The 19,126-nt window shown below is 44.6% G+C and overlaps 1 protein-coding gene across 2 annotated transcripts in view; it reads left to right on the top strand.

The window, feature by feature from the left end:
- CXCL14 (C-X-C motif chemokine ligand 14) overlaps window positions 1–19,126 on the top strand; it is a 728,461-nt gene that overhangs the window by 661,217 nt on the left and 48,118 nt on the right. The gene's annotated exons all lie outside the window — the stretch shown is intronic.

A 19,126-nucleotide genomic window follows, 5' to 3' on the forward strand; every position in this document is an offset into this window, starting at 1 on the left:
CCAACACTACCATTACAACCAGACCCCAGCTCAATAAATGCAGCTTCAGCATCTGGCAAGAAATCCCTCTCAGATCCCTGAGCTGGCAGATGTCTTGAGATGATTTCCTGATCTGTGGCATGAGAATGTTCCATCAGCCCCACTGCAGTTGTGGAACAGCCCTGGATTCCACATGCTGGTGCACCCACAGAGGCCAGAGGGCAGGGTCACGATCACTAGAGTTTTCCTGGAGACAGAGGACAGCTTCAGAGGCCAGCCCCAGCAATCCTGCTCCCAGGTGGAACAGAGACATGGGGGGCCACCGAGAGGAAGGATGGGTATGTGGAGTCAGAGGAGACACAGACGGAGGCAACTAGCAGTTGTCATAAAACAAAGCTGCAGCAACAGCAGCACTCGCTGCCTGGGGGACACTTGGCTTCCTCCCATGAATAAGGAATTCATCTGACTCCAGAGTTCTTGGTCTTTAGAGCCCCATCTGCCCTGCAGAAATGACTCTCCCCCATGTGGCTATGGCTACTTGGTTTCTTCTAATACGGTGGCACAGCCCAGGCCTGGCATGCAGCAGATTCTTAAAAAGTATTTGCCTAGTGAGCAAACAAATGAGGAAGCCATTGGAGCTCTGTCTTGGGACTCCAAGACTTCATCCCCTTTTGAGGGTCCAAACAAGCTCCTCTCCTCCAGAAGGCCTTTCCAAACCCAGGGGTCAACTATGTCATCCACCCAGGACAACACTGAACCCCAAATCACTGCTTTGCCTTCTCAAAAATCTTCCAATGCAAGTCAGTCTTTTATGACCCTCTCTTTGGGTTTGTCTTGTTTCCCTAGGGAAATCATGAGCTCCTGGAAGGTAGGGCCCAAGCCTTCTCTTTCTCTAGTGTCCTTCCATGGTGTTGAGTTCAACATAAGCTGGACATATCTTAGGAGCCCCATGGCCCCATGATGATTGGTCATTGGCCAGAACTTCCACTCCCTGGGTCACAGCTCAGTTCTGGAAGGTATTTCGCCCTTCCCTCCTGAATGGCTTCTCCTAGGTGATTTTGGAAGAGATGCCTGTTATTTGCACTTGGCAGAGTACACTGGGTTGCAGGATGGACCCCATGCCAGCATCGTCTCCTTGGCCGTTAACAGAAGTATCCACCACATCCCTCTTGAGGAGGCAGCATAGCCCATAGGCCAAGCACACACAGCACCCCCACATCACCTGGGCAAGGCTAGAATTGGCCCTGCCTTCTTACCTTGTTTCTGAAGAGCAAATAGGACTGGTGAAAGATAGAGCCACAGGCAAGGTACCCCCACAGCACAGCAACAGAAATAGAAGAATGCACTTGGCCTTGCCCAATTCTAATTTAGTCTCTGAAAATAGCTCAAACTCTGGGAGAATTGCATCTACCCTCCTTGATACTGAGAGAATTCAGAAGTTATGTGAGGAATATGTTAGCCATTTGCCAATATAAGATTTAAATTAAGTTAAAAAAAATTAAAGATCACAATGTTTATGCAGGTTTTAAAATTGAGCAAACAAGATATCTGCCATGTCACTGATGCAAGAAGAAGAAAGGAAAATCAGTCTCCCTCTCCATTAGATTAAAAATCTAAATCCAGAAGAATTAGTTTACACTGCCAATTCTCAACTTGGTACCACAAGAGTGGACTCGTTTTGTTCAAATGAGACACTATTAGATCATCCTCACATCTACACGTCTACCTCAGTCTGCTTGGGCTGCCACAAGAGAGCGTGTGGCTTAAACAACAGAAATGTATTTTCTCATAGTTATGGAAGCTGGAAATCCAAAATCAAGAGACAGCATGGTTCAGGAGAGGGCTCTCTTCCTGGCTTGCAGGTGGCCTTCTTGCTGTGCGCTCACATGGCCTTTCCTGGCATGTGCACTGAGAGTGGGGGGAGAGGGAAATCTTCCTCTTTTTATAAGGCCACCAACCCTATTGAATTAGGACTCCACCCTTATGACCTCAGTTACCTTAGTTACCTCCTGAAAGCCCTATCTCCAAATACAGTTACATTTGGGGTTAGAGCTTCAACATATGAGCGGGGCAGAGGGACATAATTCAGTCCCTAGCAATGTCTGTGATGAGTTTCACTATGCCTCAAGCACATAGTTCTTCCAGCCCAGCACACAGTTCTTCTCATGGGCATTGTGTCTGTGAATAAACCGTACAGCCCACTTTCTTTCAAGAAACTTACAAAAATAATATCCATCCACAATCTGTCATCTTCCCCTTGTATAGATCGGCTGCTCTCCCCCACTTGAAATCACTAATAAACTGCAGAGATAATTGCCTGTCTTAGGGCTGCAGTCCTCCCACATAACCTGAAGCCATTGCTATTTGTCACAACAGATCATTTCTTGAACTCTGACAGCCAGCCCTGGAAGCAGGAAGAATGCTCATTTTCCTCACCCTGCCGGAGCTTCAGAAAGAACTCAGCTCAAAATAGATGCTATTGAAGCAGGAGACACATGAGGAGGTACACAGCCTATCAATACCTCAACACCGGCCTCTCCTCGCCCTCCAATCCTATTGACTGCGTGAGAGCCACTGCTGAAGGCTTTGTAATCCAAAACCATTAAGTATTCATGGGACTGGCAACCACAAATAGAAAATGAATTGGATTGCTCCCTTTCAAATTAGTATAATGACATTATCTGGGAAATGATGATTTAAAAAATAGTTCAAAACTTGGGTTTGAATGTTCTTCCTACTATTCTGCCCAGGCTCCTCTAATTTTTACAACAGAGAAGAGCCCTCCTGGTGCTGTGGAGACATTCCCAAGAATGAAAGAGGCCAGAATCAACCTTGACTTTGTACATCCATTCTGTTTTCTGGCCAGAAACTAGACTTCTCCTTCCTCTGTACTTCATAGTCAATCCCTGAGCATGCTAAAGTTTACCTCCTAGGTATTTCTTGATAGTGCCTCTCTTTGGCATTCCATCTACCCCTTCTCGAGTCCAGGCTACTACTCCTTCTCCCACCTGGGTAAACGTATCTGCCTCCTAATGGGTTGCTGTGCCTCCAGGTTCCCTTCTCTAATTCAGCCTTCACACGGAAGCCTGAGTCAGCCTTCTAAGACAGCAAACTTCCTTGCCGCTTTCCTGCATTAAACCTTTTAGTGGCTCCCCATGGCCCTCAAGACAAAGCCTACGCATTGTAGCACAGAAGACAAAACCTTCTATGACCCAGTCATCCTGCTAACTCATGATGTCACCATGGATCAGGCCTCCAAAGGATGCTGCAAAAGACAATCAAGCCACACGTGTTGTCAACTGAAGTTAGCCTTACACACCTCTTTCATCCTCATCCTCAGGAGGCCAAGAACCACATAGGTAGAGGGGCTCTGAAGAAACACAACATGGAGGTGCTTGTGGGCTGGCATCATCTCGAAGACCTCCCTCTCCCCTGGGTTGGACTTCAAAAGCAGTCCTCTGCTTAACAGTGTTTTAGATAAAGAACAAAAATATTCTACAGGAAGTTACACTCATTTAAATTTACACTAAAGATGGGATTGAGAAACTCTTTAAATCATGTGGATAAACTGCAAAGCAACCTCATAAAACAACATTTTAAACGAATCATCCTCAAAACAGATTCTTCTCTCTGGAGTAGCCCTGTTCCATTCATCTGCAATTACAGTTGTCATTTTGCACAACATGAGAATGACTTTGACAGTTATGCTGATCCGGGGAGAGGAAAGGGGACAAGTTGAGCAGGACAGATTAGTTCTGGAAAATTAGGCATTTGCTGGGTCACCCTGGAGCTTTCAGCTTTGAATTTGGCCTCCCAGAGCCTTAAGTAGGCCTGAAACCTTTCTAAAATGAGAACTATTATAGTGCCAGTTGCACAGAGCAATTTTTGAGCTGCCAACCAGATGGGAGCCCTGTGAAGATCAAAGGCTGCCAATATCCTAAAGGCACAAGCCATGGCTCCGCCTCCATATCTTGGACACAAAAGTTAGAGCATAACCTGGGCACTCTGAGCCCACTTCCCAGGAAACACATCAGTCCATTGAAGGAATTCTACCCTGAGGAATGCAGAGCCAATCAACACTTTGAATGAAGAAGCCCCTCTTGCAGACTATTTCCTTTCCTCATTTTCCATTCTCTATTCTCCTAACCAAACCATGTCCAAAATGCTACTTGGAGAACCCCACGCTCAGCACAGCTGACCTTTGATCATCATAAAGCTAGCCACAAAACTGTCTATTTATCCAAAGGAAAAATGCGCATGCATCTAACTGGAGGCTTTCTGCTGAATGTTCAGGGTCAGTGCAGGAAGACAAGGACTCAAAGGCTTTGGCATATTCCATGTCTTCTATCTGGTCCAAAACTGTAGAGGTCATGTTTCCAGCTTCAGACAAGGCCCAGGTCTAAGAGTGTTATTGTTAAGTACCTGGGATGTGCTCATTAGAATACTGCTCAGCCTAAGGCCGGGCACAGTGGCTCACGCCTGTACTCCCAGCCCTTTGGGAGGCTAAGGCAGGCAGATCACTTGAGGTCAGAAGTTCAAGACCAGCCTGGCCAACATGGTGAAACCCCATCTCTGCTAAAAATACAAAAATTAGCCAGGCTTGGTAGCAGGCACCTGTAATCCCAGCTACTCAGGAGACTGAGGCAGGAGAATGACTTGAACCTGGGAGGCAAATGTTACAGTGAGCCAAGATCACTCCACTGCACTCCAGCCTGGGAGACAGAGTATGACTCTGTCTCAAAAAAAAAAAAAAAAAAAAAAAAAAAGTGCCCAGCCTAACAATCTTCCCCTGCTTTCACCTCTTATCCTTCCACCCTGAGCACCAGAAGAAAGAGGAATGTTTAGTTTCTAAATTTCCATTCATTGGCTTTATCCTGAGGTCCCCATCCCTGGATGCTCAAGTCAAGGATCTGCCTATTTTTGCTGGAGTCTTGGTTTCCTCATCCCCGTGAGAATCATAGCTATGGCAGTTTTCTCCAAACTCCCCTCATGGGGCTGAGTGTTTAAGTCTCAAGGCTAAGGAAGAGATTTTTCTTAGAAAGAGCAGCAGAAGAAACCTTTCAAGGAGGCCTCCTGGGATTACAGCAGGGGCAGGAGGAAGCCAGCCGAGCCCATGTGTCTAAGGGAGTTTGCTGAGCCCAGGGGTACCCTTCAGTCCAGACAGGCTCCACATCAGCAGAAAGGTGACTATGGTCTGCCTCCCCAGAACTCTCAGTGACCTCCCATACTCTAGCTGAGCCATTCATTCCTTGGCATATGCATGATCCCTTCCTAAGCTGTGGGTAAGAACAAATCCTCCTGGTGGAGGTGAAGAGGATCATCCACTGGGTTCCTGGCCGGTGCATGCAGATGAACTGATCAGATCATGAGTCTCTGGGGTCTTGTGATGGGTACCTGTGGCAGTCACTGCTGGTGCCTTGCCCATTTCTCCTCCTCATTCTCATGTCATGCCAATGACTTCCAACTACTTTCGGCAAGCTCCTGATAGTTTCTGCCCTAGGGTTTTCTCTGGCCAGTGGGCCCACTTAGCCCATGTGCAGAGCAGGCCAGAAGTGCTAGGAAGTTAACATGCCCCACCACTGAGAGCAACCCTCCACCCACGATGGATAGGTAGTTGAAGGACCAATGCCCCAGCTCCCTCACTCCTTGGTTGTGATAACTCTGATCACATTTCACACAGTCTCCCAGGGCTCTTGAACCTGATGCATCCTCAGGTGCCCACAGAGTCAGCCTGCTGGCTAACACACCTTTTATTGGCTTCTTGCCCTTCCATTTCTTACTTCCTCACTCCACATTCCACCCCCACCTCCCAGAGTCTCTTGGGCCAGGCCAGGTCTATGTGGCTCCAAAGTCCAAGATCATTTATAACACCAGGCTGACAACCACCCCCAACCCCTGTGTACCCAACTGCCTCTCGGAGGCAGCCAGCAAAGTGGGGCACTCTGGGGTCCTGTGCTCAGAGCCCACTCTGACCTGTGAGACCGCAACTTAGCCACAGGTGCTGCATTCCTGGCATTCCATGCCTGTTTTCTGCATTCAGATCCCGACCCAGGTGTTTGGCTGTACATCCAACGTCCAGCAGGGTTTTTTTCCTCCTTTCTTTCTTTAAGCTGGGCTGCTAAAAAAGAAAAAGAAAAAAGAAAAAGGCTATAATAGTGGAGATTCTGGCACTGGATGACTCTTCAGAGCCATTCCAGCCTTGAATTTCTGTGAAATGATCCACAGCAGCCTAAGGCAAAATTGGATCTATAATGAAATTTCTCCCCCTTAAAAAGTCACAGTTTAATGGCTGTTCTAATTGCTGGGGAATTTATGAAAAGGGACTGCAGCCTAATTCTGGAAATTAACCTAGCACCAGCTGCAGCTTCCTGGCCCCAGTGCTATGGACATATATCCTTGTCTTCACACATATGCTCATCTGGAAATGGGGTGGCCTCAGGGGCCTGAGGCATGCAAGATGAAATCCCACAAATCTCCATTATTAAATCCATGATATATTTCAAATCCCGCCCTCCATCTTGGTAATGACGCCTCTGACATCCCTCCAAAATAGGAGAGAGGGAGGACAGGTGGGAATGAAAGAGGGAGAGAGGTTCCGCTTGTGTTTGTCCTATATTTACCATCTCTGTTCTGCCATATTCCTGGGTGTGGTGAAGGCATTTCCATCCTCTGAGACAGGTCTCCTCATGCAGAGACAGAGAGTGTTGAAGAGACTGCCATCCATTGACTGAGGTAAATCTGCCCAACGTCACCTCCATTTGGTCCCACATCCTCAGGCTGCCTTACACTAATCCAGATCTACTGGGACGATCTCTCCAGAAGACCTCTGGGACCCAAACTTGACGTCACCCCTCTTCTGTTCTCTCCTCCAACAACTTACCTTTTCCCCTCTCCATGAGCAGATATATGGTAAGTCCCCTAAATCCCGAGTCCATCAGAGGATAACCCAGCCTTAGACAGGGACCTTCAAGATATTCTGCGTTTGCCTAAAACCTCTGAGGGATTTTCCCCAGGCTCCTCGGGGTGTAAACTGACCCCCTTCTGTAGTTGTAGCACCTCCATGAAAAGGCTTTTAGAGTCTTTACTAAGGCATAGATGGGCAAATGGGAAATTTGCAGTTATTCAGAGAAATTGGGAGTCTTAGACTCCACCTGTAATCTCAGAATGTATTTTATGAGTAACATCCCTACAATCATCTCCCCAGATCCTACCCATCCTTCAAAACCCAGCCAAATGTCACCTTCTCTAGAAGAGAAGCCAAATTCCTTGTGTCAAAGGAGGCTTCCCTTTCCACACTTCCCTGAGTTGCCCTCTTCGGGTGATGCCTCACATCACCCTCACTTGTGTGCATGGCTTAGCATTCTCAGTGTGCAGGGGGTTCATGGTGGGCAGGGCCTGTATCCGTCATCTCAGGCCCCAGTCCCCACCCCCAACAGTGCATAGAGTCTTTCTGCTGAGAAGAGTTGCTCCACAAATGTTAAAGGAGGGAGGTGGATAAAGGAATAACTTTCAGGTCCCACCATGACAGGAGTGACCATGGGAGGGCAGTCAATGATGCCCCCCTCTCCTAACATGAACACTGAAATATACTGTATATGCACAATGTAGTAATAACAGGACTGAGTGCCTATACCACCAGTAGCTCACTGCAGCAAGTGTTGACTCCTCAGCAAAATGGAGATGGGAGAGAAAGAAAGGAGGAGAGATGAGGAAGAGAGAAGGAGAGTCCTTGTACCAGTCGGGGTCCAGTCAAAAAACCATGGAGTACTTTAATACAAGGGTTTTAAGACAAGAAACAAGTTCCAGAGTATTGGAAGAGCAGAAAGACCACACGGGGAAAGAGGGGGCGACCCAGAGCTCAGCACTAGCAGGAATCTGCCACCACTTCTAGGCTCGAAGGTCAAAGGAAAGAAGTGGCATTACTAGAGCCCGGGAGGCAGAACCATAGGCATGACCTGGGCCCACAGAGAGAGAGGGAGAGGCTGGCCATGGATAATAGAACCACAGTGGGGATGCAGCCGTTGTCCTAGACACTGCCCCAAACAGACACGAGGAGAAATACCCTGGCTTCCTCCTTCCTCCTACCCTCCAGTCTCCTATTGGTGCCTCCTATTGGCCCAACATAGGCAGAAACCAGAGGCAAGGGGGCCTGAGAAATGTTAGCTCAAGCAGTCAGCCACCCCATGGGGCAGACAGAGCAGGGCCTGACACGGATCTGAGCAGCAGCAGTCCAAGGACCAATACTCTTCTTTCATTTCTCCCACAATAAGCACCTCCCTCCCTCTGTGTGATCCTGGCCTCTCCTTTTTTCACGGATGGGCTCCTTCTACCCAGGCTCCTCTCATCTCCTATGCTGAGCCAGGCCATAAGTGGGGCTACTTCTATGAGTCTGTGGCAAGAAGACAACCAGCAGGCCAAGGTGGGTGGCTGGCTGGACCTTGGATGGTCAGTCCCTGATCAAGGAGCACCAGGAGGTCTGGCCTGGACAATCTGGGACTGAGGGCAGTGCAGGCAAAAATCACCCAAACTTGGCAATAGGCCCAGGGGAATTTGGAACTCCCAGCTCTCACCCCCCACCCCCCACATTCCAATGGGCCCATAAAGTCAACTCTCAGGATTATAGAGTCGACCTCAACTCTCAGAACTTGTCAGGATGCATAGACCAGGGCATTACCCTCTAATTCATTCTGAAGAGAAGCACCGAAGTGGTTTGGTCCACATTAGAGAGGAATTAGGAAGCCTGCTTTGCAGAAACACACATGTATGCAAGCACACACACACACACACACACACACACACTTATGTACACACATACATGCTGGAATTCTCTGGATATTTCCCCAAAGTTCTCCTTAAAATGGATTCTTCTTTTCTCCTGGATAAGCCAAGGCTTTGGCTTAAGGGCCCAGTGTTCTAACATTAAAAAGCCACTGTTCACCAGAAACACACATTAAAACCTGGGAGCCAGTAATGCTGGGAGCAACTGACTCTGACATTTAAGCAGAGGTCATGCACCCATGGATGTTTATAGGACAACATGGAAGAAATCCCACTTTGCAGAAAAACAGCTGGGTGTGGAAAAACATTGTTTATACTTGAGCATCTGCCTCGGGAATTTGTCACTTTAAATAAGCTCATTGCCACCCACCTTGTCCAAACGTTCATCAGAGAATGGAAAAGGGCTGGCGAGGGCAGGCAGGACTGGCCATGCAGACTCAGGCCCTTAGCGTCCCAGCCCCGCCATTCTGAGTTGGCCTACCCCAATCCCTGCCCAACCCCACTGTCCTGAAGTTTATTTTATCAGGTTCAGCCTGGGTTTTACGGCCTGCCATTGACTTTTGGAGAGCACAGCGGGTGCCCAAACACAGGAGATGGGGCAGTGGTGGCCACTCAGCTTATCTAGAGGAAGTCATTCTTGGGGCCTGGAGATACCTATAGGAGAGATTTCCTGAACTGGCTGCATTCCCAGAATGCGTCCACTCCTGCCCCTCACCAGGATGTGAAGGCTGACCCAGTGGGACTCTGAGGGTCTCCTTCCTGGTGGTTGTCATAGCCAGCACTATAGGAAAGAGTCTAGGGAGGTTTGTCTCCTGCATTCTTGCTTCTCCTATCAATGACCTTCCTCCCCCTGTTCTACCTGGGGGCACCCCAGAAGGCCTTAAAAACACCCAAAAATCCAAGATACCATCAAGCCCACCATCAGGGATCTTGGGAGCAGATGCATACCAATAGGGAACTAAACCTTAAACCCCAGAACTAACTCCTGAGTAACACTGCAGTGGTGGGCAGTCCATGTTGAGCTCTGGCAGTCCTCCTCTTCTACCCAGAGGGCCACATCATGTCCCACAGAGTCTGTGGGAGTGCAGCCATCTAGGTGTGGATGAGAAGGACCCTGACCAGGAGCTCTAGAAACAAGTTCACCTCTCAGCGAGGAACTGTGACCTCCTCCAGTCCCAAGGAGGGAGTGCCCATCTTGCCAGCCACGTCTTGGCTGTCCCCCACCACCTCCACTCCATGCCTCTCATCTGCTCTCAGGACCCCCCCATCTTCACAGCACACAGCAGGGGCTCTCTGGTGCTGTGCAGCCTCTGTGCCTGCGCACATGCCTTTCCTCCTTCTGCAGGGTTCTTCCCCACCCAGAAAACCCTTCCCTTCAGGGACCAGGTTAACTGTCACTTCCTCTGGGAGGCCTTTCCTCATCCTACCCTCCCCTACCAGGGTCACACCCTTCCCCAAATCAGGGAAACCCCTCCTCCTTCTGATTGCCATGGCTGCTATTGCCCGTCTTGAATAAAAGACAGTGAGGACCTCTGAGCACATGGCTCATCTCCCCTGTGGACAGAGAGCCCCACAAGGACGGGGATCAGAATGTGTCGCCAGCCCTGGGCCTGGCACAGTGATATTCCAGAACTCAGTTCACATAAAGAGAAGGAAACCACATCACTTCATTGTATTAACAAAGCTTTGTCACCTGATTGGGATTGACAGTGTTCCACAAATCTGATCTGTTGGCCATAGACATAAAAGCAATCTCCTCCATCATCTGATCCAGCCAAGAAAATGCCAAGCCAGCCACACCAGCCAAAAACAATCACTGTCTTTTCTATGTATCTACAGACTCAAACATGCTTCAAACAAGCACCAACTTTTGATAAAGTTCCTCTGGGTTTGGACTAATTTAAGGGGTTCCCCACCTTGCCAGTACTCATTTAAGAAGACCCATAAAAACAGCCAAATCAGGGAGGCATATTCACTTTACAAGAGGCGGGCATAGAATTCCAGTTCCCTCGGAATAGCATTTGCCGAACAGTCATTCTCACACCATTGTTGCAATTTTTTCTGCCATCATCTATTTACCATCTACACTACTATTTATTTTATATTTCTTTTCCATATTAACATGAAAATGACTCTCTTTTACTTAGTTTTACTCATTCAATGCATTTTATTTCTCTTAACATCCACTAAACCAAACAAAACAATTGACATTTCTAAAAGGTTGTATAGAACCTAAAATATTTTTGCCTCTCCACTGGGTCCTGTGTGTCCCACTTGCGGGTGGCCCCGGTTTGCTCTGCCTGCCTCTAGATGCACTGGGACGGAAATGTCAACACTCTGCCTCACCCCATCACTGCACTATGGTTCCTTGGTTCTCTGGATGCCTCATCCACTCTGCCTGGCAACTCTTGAGCACCCAGCTAAGGAGGTGACGGTGAGCAGAAGCTGCAAACACTAGAAGGCCGAAGACAGAAAGGCAAAGCCAGGCTTTGTGCTCACTTCACGGGACAACCACACCTGCCCCAGCTCCCACCCACATGCTTTCCATCCTCAGAGCTGCTCCTGCCGACAAGAGAAGCAGCACAGGGAGCTCTTTCTCACAGAGATCTAAGAGCTGTAAGCTCTGTGAAGGTGAGGCTGGAGAGCCTTGCATTCCTCACGGGGTGCCTGGGGGGACAGAGGCCACAGCAACAGCAGCAGCAGTAATAATGATGACAACCTGTGTTCTCGGAAGTCTTGCTGCACAGGTGCCAGGCACATTTTGTACAGCACCTGGCACCACACACCGTTGAGTAATAGCTAAACTTCTGCAAGGTTAGGGAGAACAGAAAGGCCACAATAATGATAAATGTGATTTCCTGGGTGCCTCCTCTGTGTAAGACTGGGATAAACCCTTGCTTACATTTGCTTATTTAAGCCTCACATGGCCCCTTAAGGTACTATTACCAATGGGGAATGTGTTTATAGAAGGGGAGCCTGAGGCTCAGACTACTGAAATGAAGAGAAAAGCCTAAGGTCAGGTGGAGCCTTCATGTTTGAACAGCAGGAGGAGTCCATATCCAGTTTATGGGCTCCAACACCCCTGAGCCTTCCACTGCTTTCCCAAACCTGCCTGAGACCAACCTTCCCCAGACTTGTTGGTATCCTCAGGCAGACGCTATCATCCACTTGGGATGGCCAAGAGCCTTGAGCACCATGCCAGTGGGGAAACACCTGTCTTCAGAATTCCCCACTAGCTGTCCTGGTCAGTGAGCAACCAGGACCCTGGAGCTAGGTGAGGCACTAAAATGGGGAGTTAAGAGGAGACAAAGCTTAGCCAGGGAATTGTATCAGCAACCTCAGGGCTTCCCAAGAGCAAACTCTTTATGCTAAAAGTCTCATACTATAGTCTTTATGCTAAAATTCTCCCTTTCAAAGCAACAATGAAGAAGGTATGTCCATGCACCATCCACCTTTGCTGGAGCAGCATGTTTATAGGTAGCTAACATGATGGAGAAGGCGCCTTAGCATACAGATTTCATTTGCGCCCAGTCGGGGGGAGTCTGCAGTGCAGGGTGACTCAGAAGGGGTTTCAGCTGCTCTGAGAAGCTCTGCCCTGCAAGCCCCCGCATATTCAGCCCTCATCCTGCCCATCCATCCTTGTGGCCCCTGCTCCTCACATGATTGGATTCTAATGTAGCTATTCAGCTTCATTGATCTTTCTATTAAATCCAGAAACACAGTCTTTTTATTATTACCATTTTAAACTAACATTTATTTCAGAATCTCTTGGCCAGTCTCATCTGTTTTATTATATTTTAATTAACATTTTATCATTACAAATGTAATACATGTACATTGTATAAAATTGGAAAATAAAAAACATAGAGAACATAAAATTGCTCAAATCTAACCATCCTGATGTAAACACCATTAACATATGATATATATTTTTTCTTCTTTTCATCTTTTCTCTATGTCTCTGATTATTTTTAATTAAAAAAAGGAATCATGCTATATATAGCTTGCATCTTGGTGTTTTCACTTAATCCATTATGAGTATTTTCTCATGTCATTTAATGATAGGATTCTTCAAAAACATGATTTCTAATGACCACAGAGTATTCATCATACGGATGAGCCATGATTTAGTTAACTGTTACCATATTGTTGGACATTTCAGCTGTTTCCAATTTTTTCTATTAAAATAATGCTACAACAAATATCCGCACATGTATATAAGTCTATATGTGAATCTGTGATTCTTCTTCAGGATAAATTTAGAGAAGATGAATGGACTGGTCTCAAAGTATAAATATTTTTCAGGCTCTTAATATAAGCATTTCAGAAAGCTTGTTCAAAATACCCACCCATCCCCTGAATATCAAAATGCCCACTTCACTGTGTCCTCAGCATCACTGGATCTTCTAATTCTTCCAGTACTTTTCCCCTTGAAATATGAAAAATGATATATTGTTTTATTGTGCATTTTTTGACTGTTAGTGGAGTCTGGCATTTTTCCATATGCTTATTGGCCTTCTCTGTTCTTCTTTTATGGTTTGGTTATTTATGTTCTTTGCCCCTTTTTCTATCATGCTTTTATATTCTTCTTACTAAACTATAAAAGATCTTATATAAACATGAAAGATAATGTAAATATTCCTTTATATTGTTTTCTGGTTTTAAGATGGTAATTTTGACATTTATTCTTTAATTCACCTGGAATGTATTTTAATGTATGGTATATGACAGCAGTTCCCACACTTTAATGAGAACTAGGTACCCTACTCTGCACACTGGGGTGGAGCTTGGGAACCTAAATTTTAATAAGTACTCCAAGGAATTCTGATGCCTGTAAACACCTTTGAAAAACACCGATATAGTGAAGGAACCTAATTTTATTTTAGTAATGGATGAATTGCCTCAGTATATTTATCAAATAACCCTTCCTTACCAATTGCTGTGAAATGCCAAATAATAAACTACATTCCTATATCCCACTTGGGTCTATTCTTAAGCTTTATTCAATTTCTATTCCATTGATTATCTTTCAATTTTCGTGTCAGAACTATTATTTTATTATTAAGGCCTTGGAATACACATATCTGGACATACAAATACTCCTACAACTCTTATTTTACAAAATTTTCTTGGCCATTCTTACCAATTTGTTAATTACCAGATAACCTTTGTAACATTTCTCCCAAAAATCCTTTTAGAATTTTGCTTGATAGTCCCATAAACTGAAAACATATTTTAGAAATATTAGTATCAAAATGACAGCTACTATCTACTGAGCCATTTCCATGTAGCAGGTACTGCTCTAGGCCCTTCACACATACGAACTCACAAAAACCCTGTAGATGGGAGAGTTGAGGCCCAGAGATATTTAGCGATTTAACCAAGATTACACATCCAGTAAGTAGTAAAGCTGGCACTTGGATCCAGTTAACTATAGCACTTTTCCTCTTGGCAGCTTGCAGCCCTGTGTCACATACATTCAAAATACTCAGTCCTAGAAGGGGCTTCAAGATGGCTAACTAGATGCATCTTACACAAAGAGGAACCAAAATAGCAAGTAGATAATCAAACTTTGAATAGATCATCTGGAAGGAGAAGGAAGGGAGGTAGCCTGCTTAGCTGGGATTGGCCGTGAGTCTGGAGAGGCTCCCTAATGCGGGGAAAGGGTTAAGAGAGAGATCTCCAGCAGTCCAAATTCCCACCACACACCTACAGTCCTAGCCAGAGGGTTGAGAGCCCCTCAACTCTCACAGCCCCAAGTCTGACATTCGGAGCTTCCTGGAGACTGCATTGCTCTAGAGAGCAAGCTCACACTGGTTTTCACACACCTTAGAGTCTGAAGCAGCTGCAGCACAATGCCATTTTGAGAGCCTAGCTCCCACTAGACTCTGTCCTGTCCTGCCACTGGGCTGAGGTGAGAGTCAGGAGCAACATCCCCACTCCCCAAGCAGAGTAGTGGCCATGTATTTTCGCAGGCCCCAAGGACATATTCCCCTGCCTGTAATTACCACCTGCAGGCTGCTGCAGGGCTGAAGTATGAATAAAGATTGCAACCCGTTATGAAAACTTCCTATCTTGGGTGCTTCTAGAAAAAGCAACCCTGCTCTCCCCAGTAGCAGGACTAGGACTACAACACAGACACTGCTGCCCCACTGAGCAGGCTTACAGCCTGGGGATCACCCTGCCCCTGACTGCTGAAGTCAGCACCCATATACACCACTGGGTGGCCTGAGGTAAGGTCCGCCCAGCCCAGCTCCATCCCCATGACACCCAAGCATACCATCCAGGGGTCTGGGGATTGCCCAGCCCAGCCCACCACCAGTGACATCTGAGGACTTCTCCTGGGGTCTGAAGTCAGGTCCACTCAACCTACTGCCACCACCATAGTGGGAAGCCACCCACATGCATCACCTGTGGCTCTGGGGACCTACCTGTGCAAGCTGTCAGAGACACACCAATATAAAAGTGGATTGCTTGGGTCCCAGAAGGTCGTCTGACCACTGCTATTGCCATTGCTCATGCCATTCCTGTTGCCCAAGGGCACAAGAGCCCACCTACCTGCCCAACCTATTTCTGTTGCCATTTGTGGCACCCAAGCAAGCCACCTGGAGGCCCAAGAATGGGCCTGCCTGGACTAACACCAAATCCTGTGAACATCATTGTGGGACCCAAGGACAGGCATGCTCAGCCAAATGATACCATCACAGGTGCCCAAAGTATGGCCCACTTGGCATCCCAGTCCCTCAAAAAATCTTCACCATAGCCTCCCCTAACAACCATACCCCAAGCCACCAAGAAAATCATAGACACTGTTTACAGCTAACAAATCATATAGAGAATACACTACTGAACACACCCAGAATCAAAGCCAAAGTACCCTACCCAACCAACAGCATAGATGCATTTTCAGGAAACAGTTGTCCCCCACGAAAGCAAATTCGAAACATTGGAAGAAGTGACTGATACTGTGACACCATATCTGCAGATATCAACATAAGAACACAAGAAACATGAAAAAGAAAGGAAACACAATACTGCCAAAAGAACACAGTAACTCTCCACCAACAGATTCCAATCAAAAAGAAATTTATGAAATTCCAGTTAAGTAATTCAAAATAATGATACTAAAGAAGTTCAGTGAGATACAAGATAATTCAGAAAAATAAGGTATGAATGAGAAATTTACCAAAAAGCTAGATATCAAAAAAAGAACCAAATAGAAATTCTGGAACTGAAGGATTCACTAAATGAAATACAAAATACATTTGAAAGCTTTGATATTAGATTAGATCAAACAGAAGAAAGAATCTCAGAATATCAAGGTGTTTTAAAATAATCCAGTCAAACAAAAATTTTAAAAAAAGAATTTTAAAAGAATGAGGAACAAAGTTTTTGTGACACATAAAACATCATAAAGTGACAAAATATTCTTATTTTTGGTGTCCCAGAAGGCGAAAAGAAAACAAAAGAGTTAGAAACCTGTTAAATGAAACAAAAGATGAAAATATCTCAAGTCTAGCCAGAGATTTAGTCATCCAGAAACAGGAAGTTCAGATTTCCCTAAAATAAACAAACTTCAAAAAGGTTTTTACCACGGCATATTTTAGTGAAACTGTTGAAAGTCAAAGACAGAGAAATTCTAAAAATAGCAAAAGAAAAGCATCTAGTCATCCATAAATGAACCTCTATCAGATTAACAGAAGATTTCTCAGAAGAAACCTTACAGGTCAGGAGAGAATGATACAATATATTCAAAGTGCTAAAAGAAAGAAACTACCACTCAAGTATACTATACCCAGAAAAATTTTCCTTCAGAAATGAAGGAGAAATTAAGTCTTTCTCAGACAAGCAAATGCTGAGGAAATTCATCACCACTGGACCAGCTCTACAAGAAATTCTTGAAAGAGTCCTACACCCAGAGGAGAAAGAACAATAACTACCATCATGAAAACATAAAAACCACTGGTAGAGCAAACATACAAACAAGGAAAAGAAAAAACTTAAATGTAACCACTACAGAACACCATCAAACCACAATGATAAACAATAAGAGAGAAAGAAAGGAACAAAGGACATACAAAACAACCAGAAATCAATTTTTTAAATAACAGGAATAAGCCCTCACGTTTCAAAAATAACCTTGAATGTAATCAGATTACCTTTACACTTAAAAGATATAGATTGGCTGAAATAGAAAAAAAAATGATCCAACTATTTTCTGCCTGCTAAAAACTCATCTCACCTATAAGGACACAGATAGACTGAAAATAAGGGAATGGAATAAGATATTCCATGCAAATAGAAACCAAAAGTGAGTAGGAATAGCTATACTTTTATCAGATAAAACAGACTTTAAGTCAAAAACAGTAAAAATAGACAAACAAGGTCATTGTATGATAAAGGGATTAACTCAGTAAGAGGATATAGCAGTTCTAAATATATATCCACCCGACACTGGGGCACACAGATATTTGAAGCAACTATTATTAGATCTAAAGAGAGAGACAGACTTCAAGACAATAATACTTGGGCATCAAATCCCACTTTAAGCATTAAACACATCATCTAGACAGAAAATTAGCAAAGAAACATCGAATTTAAACTGCATATTAGACCAAATGGAGCTAAGAGAAATTTAAAGAACATTCTCCTCATCAGCACACAGAACATTCTGGATAATAAATCATATGTTAGGGCACAAAACAAGTCTCAAAACACTTTTTTTTAAAACCAAAATCATATCAAGTATCTTTTCAGACCACAGTGGAAATCAGTGACAAGAGGAACTTTGAAAACTGTACAAATACATTAAAATTAAACAGCATGCCCCTGAATGACCATTGGGTCAAGTAAGAAATTAAAGAAAAAAAATTTTTTTTTAAATGTTGAAACAAATGAAAGTCAAAATACAACATACTAAAACCTACAGGATATAGCAAAAGCAGTGCTAAGAAGGAAGTTTATAGCAATAAATAAGTACCTCAAAAAAGTAGAAAGATTTCAAATAATCTAATGATAAACCACAAGGAACCAAAAATGGAAGATAAAACCAAACCCAGAATTAGTAGAAGAAAAGAAATAATAAAGATAAGAGCAGAACTAAACAAAATAGAGACTAAAAAGTACAAAGGATAAATGAAATAAAAAGTCATTTTCTTAAAAACAAATAAACAAAATTGATATACCACTTGCTACAGTAACCTAGAAGAAAAAAGAAGACCCCAATAAACAAAATCTGAAATAAAAAAGGAGACATTACAACTGATATCACAGAAATACAAAAGATCACCAGAGATTATGAACAATTATATATTAACAAACTAGAATACCTAGAGGAAATGGATAAATTCCTTGACACATACAGCCTACCAAGATTGAATCTGAAAGAAATAGAAAACCTGAACAGACCAGTAATGAATAATGAGATTCAATCCGTAAAAAAATGTCTCCCAACAAAGAATAGTTTAGGATTGGATGGCTTCACTGATTAATTCTACCAAATTTTCAAAGAAGAAATAACACCAATTATCCTCTAACTATTCCAAAAAATTAAAAAAGAGGAAATTCTTCCTAACTCATTCTATGAGGCCAACATACCTTGATACCAAAACCAGATAAGACACAACAAAAAAAGTAAACTACAGGTCATATCCCTGAAGAACACAGAAATAAAATTTCTTAACAAAATACTAGCAAACCAAATCCAACAGCACATCAAAAAAGTAATATACCATTGTATTAGTTCATTCTCCCACAAATCCAAACTGTATCATTCCACCCTGACCCCTCCCAAATCTCATGTTCTCATCACACTGCGAAATACAATAATCCCTTTTCAACAGTTCTCCAAGTCTTGACTCATTTCAGCATTAACTCAAAACTCCACAGCCCAAAGTCTCATCTGAGACAAGGCAAGTCCCTTCTGCCTATGAGCCTGTAAAATCAAAAATAAGTTATTTGCTTCTAAGATACAATGGGGGTACAAGCATTGGGTAAGTACTCCCATTCCAAAAGGGAGAAATGAGCTAAAAGAAAGGGACTACAGGCCCCATGCAAGTTTGAAACACACCAGGGCAGTCATTAAATCTTAAAGCTCCAAAATAATCTCCTTTGACTCCATGTCTCACATCCAAGCTACACTGATGCAAGGGGTATGTTCCCAAGGCCTTGGGCAGCTCTGTTCCTGCGGCTCTGCAGGGCTCAGTGCCCATGGCTGCTCTCAAGAGCTGGCATTGACTGTCTGCAACTTTTCCAGGTGCACAGTACAAGCTGTCAGTGTGGCTACCATTCTGGGGTCTGGAGGGTGGTGAAACTCCTTTCACAGCCCCACTAGGTAGTCCCCCAGTGGAGATTCTGTGTGGGAGCTCCA

This window comes from Macaca thibetana, chromosome 6, assembly GCF_024542745.1.
Source record: "Macaca thibetana thibetana isolate TM-01 chromosome 6, ASM2454274v1, whole genome shotgun sequence".
Lineage (NCBI taxonomy): Eukaryota > Metazoa > Chordata > Mammalia > Primates > Cercopithecidae > Macaca > Macaca thibetana.